Consider the following 4347-nt stretch of genomic DNA (forward strand, 5'->3'; position numbering starts at 1 on the left):
TAGATAAAACATAAAGCATAGAAATAGAAAAACAGAAAAATAAGAACAAGGAAATTAAAGAACGGGTCCACCTTAGTGATGGCGGCTATTTCTTCCTCTTGAAGATCTTATGGAGTGCTTTAGCTCCTCAATATCTCTTCCTTGCCTTTGTTGCTCTTCTCTCATGGCCTTTTGGTCCTCTCTTATTTCATGGAGGATGATGGAGTGCTCTTGGTGCTCCACTCTTAGTTGCTCCATTTTAGAACTCAAATCTCCTAAAGAGGTGTTGAGTTGCTCCCAATAGTTATGTGGAGGAACGTGCATCCCTTGAGGCATCTCAGGGATTTCTTGATGAGGAATTTCCTCATGCTCTTGTTGAGGTCCATAAGTGGACTCTCTTGTTTGCTCCATCCTCTTCTTAGTGATGGGCTTGTCCTCTTCAATGAGGATGTCGTCCTCTATGACAACTCTAACTGAATTGCATAGGTGACAGATGAGATAAGGGAAGGTTAACCTTGCCAAAGTGGAAGGCTTGTCAGCCACCTTGTATAGTTCTAGAGATATGATCTCATGAACTTCTACTTCCTCTCCAATCATGATACTATGGATCATGATAGCCCGGTCCACAGTAACTTCAGACCGGTTGCTAGTAGGAATGATAGAGCATTGGATGAACTCCAACCATCCCCTAGCCATGGGTTTGAGGTCAAGCCTTCTCAATTGAACCGGCTTGCCTCTTGAGTCTCTCTTCCATTGAGCTCCTTCCACACAGATGTCCATGAGAACTTGGTCCAAACTTTGATCAAAGTTGACTCTTCTAGTGAAAGGATGAGGATCTCCTCTCATTATTGGCAAGTTGAATGCCAACCTTATAGTTTTCGGACTAAAATCCAAGTATTTCCCCCAAACCATTGTGAGCCAATTCTTTGGGTTCAGGTTCACACCTTGGTCATGGTTCTTAGTGATCCATGCATTAGCATAGAACTCTTGAACCATTAAGATCCCGACTTGTTGGATGGGGTTGGTGAGAGTTTCCCAACCTCTTCTTCGAATCTCACGTCAGATCTCCAGATATTCACTCTTTTTGAGATGAAGGGGACCTCGGGGATCACCTTTTTCTTGGCCACAACTTCATAGAAGTGGTCTTGATGGACCTTTGAGATGAATCTCTCCATCTCCCATGACTCAGAGGTGGAAGCAATTGCCTTCCCTTTCCTCTTTCTAGAGGTTTCTCCAGCCTTAGGTGCCATTAATGGTTATGGAAAAAATAAAAAGCAGAGCTTTTTCCACACCAAACTTAAAATGTTTGCTCGTCCTCGAGCAAAAGAAGAAAGAAAGGAGGAGAAGAAGAACAAATGGGGAAGATGGAGGTGAGGAGTGGATTCAGCCAAGGGGGGTTTTTAAGTGTTTATGATGTGTGAAATTGAAGGTGGTGAGTAGGGGTATTTATAGGGTAAGAGAGAGAGAGAACTCGGTTATGGAGGGGTGGGTTTGGGAGGGAAATGGTTTGAATTTGAATGGTGAGGTAGGTGGGGTTTTATGATGGATGGATGTGAGTGGTGAAGAGAGTATGGAGAAGAGGGTAGGATTTGATAGGTGAAGGGTATTTGGGGAAGAGGTATTGATTGGATTGGTCAAGGGTATTTGGGGAAGAGTGTTATGGAAAGGTGTGAGGAGGAGAGAAGAAGAGGTGGGGTAGGTGGGGATCCTGTGGGATCCACAAATTCTGAGGTGTCAAGGAATTCGAGTCCCTACACCATTCTGGCATTTAAACGCCCTCTGTGTGCCAATTTTGGCGTTTAACGCTAGCTCTGCTACCTTTCCTGGCGTTAAACGCCAGTCTGCTACCCCTCTCGGCGTTTAACGCCATCCAGACACCCTTTTTTGGCGTTAAACCCAGAATGCTGCCCATTCTGGCGTTTAACGCCTAGAATGCTGCCAGACTGGGCGTTAAACGCCCATTCTGCTATCCTTACTGGCGTTTAAACGCCAGTAAGCCTGTCTGCCAGGGTGTGCTGTTTTTAATGCTATTTTTTATTCCGCTTTAATTCTGTAGTTGTTTTTGGGACTTCACATGATCATCAACCTAAAGAAAACATAAAATAACAATGGAAAACAAATATATAAATATAATTAAATAACATTGGGTTGCCTCCCAACAAGTGATTCTTTATTGTCAATAGCTTGACAGTGAGCTCTTAGAGAGCTTCACAGAGACTCAGAGCTTAATGGTGGCCTCCCAACACCAAACTTAGAAGTTGAGTGTGGGGGCTTTGTTTGACTCTGTATTGAGAGAAACTTTTCATGCTTCCTCTCCATGGTTACAGAAGAAGATCCTTGAGCCTTAAACACAAGGTAGTCCTCATTCAATTGAAGGACCAACTCTCCTCTGTCCACATTAATTACAGCTTTTGCTGTGGCTAGGAAGGGTCTTCCAAGGATGATGGATTTATCTTCATCCTTCCCAGTGTCTAGGATTATGAAATCAGCAGGGATGTAAAGGCCTTCAACCTTCACTAAGACATCCTCTTACAAGTCCATAAGCCTGTTTCCTTGATTTGTCTGCCAATTCTAGTGAGAATCTTGCAGCTTGTACCTCAAAGATCCATAGTTTCTCCATTACAGAGAATGGCATGAGGTTTATTCCTGATCCTAGGTCACACATAGGCTTCTCAAAGGTCATGGTGCCTATGGTACAAGGGATTAAGAATTTTCCGGGATTCGGTTTCTTCTGAGGTAACTTTAGTTGCCCCAAAGCATTCAGTTCATTGATGAGCAATGGAGGTTCATCCTCCCAAGCCTCATTACTAAATAACTTGGCATTCAGCTTCATGATTGCTCCTAGATATTGAGCAACTTGCTCTTCAATAATATCTTCATCCTCTTCAGAGGAAGAATACTCATCAGAGCTCATGAATAGCAACATTAAGTTCAGTGGAATCTCTATGGTCTCTATATGAGCCTCAGATTCCTTTGGTTCCTTATTAGGGAACTCCTTAGGGGCCAGTGGACATCCATTGAGGTCTTCCTCATTGAAAATCACTGCCTCTTCCTCCTCTAAGGGTTTGGCCATGTTGGACATGTTGATGGCCTTGCACTCTCTCTTTGGATTCTCTTCTGTATTGCTTGAGAGAGTACTTGGAGGGAGTTCAGTAACTCTTTTACTCAGCTGACCCACTTGTGCCACCAAATTTCTAATGAAGGACCTTGTTTCAGTCATGAAACTTTGAGTGGTCTTAGATAGATCAGAGATTATGGTTGCTATGTCAGAGAGGCTCTGCTTATTCTCTGTCTGTTGCTGAGAAGATGATGGAAAAGGCTTGCTATTGCCAAACCTATTTCTCCCAATATTATTATTATTATTAAAGCCTTGTTGAGGCTTATGTTGATCCTTCCATGAGAGATTAGGATGATTCCTCCATGAAGGATTGTAAGTGTTTCCATAGGATTCTCCCATGTAATTCACTTCTTCCATTCCAGGATTCTCAGGGTCATAGGCTTCTTCTTCAGAGGAAGCTTTTTTAGTACTGCCGGATGCAGCTTGCATTCCAGTCAGACTCTGAGAAATCATATTGACTTGCTGAGTCAATATTTTGTTCTGAGCCAATATGGCATTCAGAGTATCAATCTCAAGAACTCCTTTCTTTTGAGTCATCCCATTATTCACAGGATTTCTTACAGAAGTGTACATGAACTGGTTATTTGCAACCATTTCAATGAGTTCCTGGACTTCCGCAGGAGTTTTCTTCAGATGAAGAGATCCACCAGCAGAGTGATCCAATGACATCTTGGATAATTCAGACAGACCATCATAGAATATACATAAGATGCTCCATTCTGAAAGCATGTCAGAAGGACACCTTCTGATCAATTTCTTGTATCTTTCCCAAGCTTCATAAAGGGATTCACCTTCCTTCTGTCTGAAGGTTTGTACTTCCATTCTAAGCTTGCTCAACTTTTGAGGTGGAAAGAACATGGCCAAGAAAGCATTGACCAACTTTTTCCAAGAGTTCAGGCTTTCTTTAGGTTGTGAGTCCAACCATGTCCTAGCTTTGTCTCTTACAGCAAAGGGGAAAAGCATAAGTCTGTAGACCTCAGGATTAACCCCATTGGTCTTAAGAACTGATGAGGATCTTCCAATGGAAGTCCATGAAACTTGCAATTCTGCTACATTAGAGAAACTAATTGAGGCTTAAGCTCAAAGTTGTTTGCTTTAATTGCAGGAATTAAGATGCTTCTTCCATAGAAGTCGGAAGTTGGTGTAGTAAAGTCACCAAGAATCTTCCTTGCATCTCCACCATTGTTGTTGGGTTCGGCCATGTCTTCTTCTTTTTCGAAAACTTCTGTAAGGTTCTCTCCAGAAAGTTA

The 4347-nt window shown here is 42.6% G+C and overlaps 1 non-coding gene across 1 annotated transcript; it reads left to right on the forward strand.

The window, feature by feature from the left end:
- The first annotated feature begins 3820 nt into the window (after positions 1 to 3820).
- LOC112760724 (small nucleolar RNA R71) lies at positions 3821 to 3928 on the forward strand. The gene has a single exon (XR_003181151.1). It is a non-coding gene; the product is annotated as a small nucleolar RNA R71 (small nucleolar RNA).
- Positions 3929 to 4347: the final 419 nt, after the last annotated feature.

The sequence above is a fragment of the Arachis hypogaea genome, chromosome 16 (genome assembly GCF_003086295.3).
Source record: "Arachis hypogaea cultivar Tifrunner chromosome 16, arahy.Tifrunner.gnm2.J5K5, whole genome shotgun sequence".
NCBI classification, from domain to species: domain Eukaryota; kingdom Viridiplantae; phylum Streptophyta; class Magnoliopsida; order Fabales; family Fabaceae; genus Arachis; species Arachis hypogaea.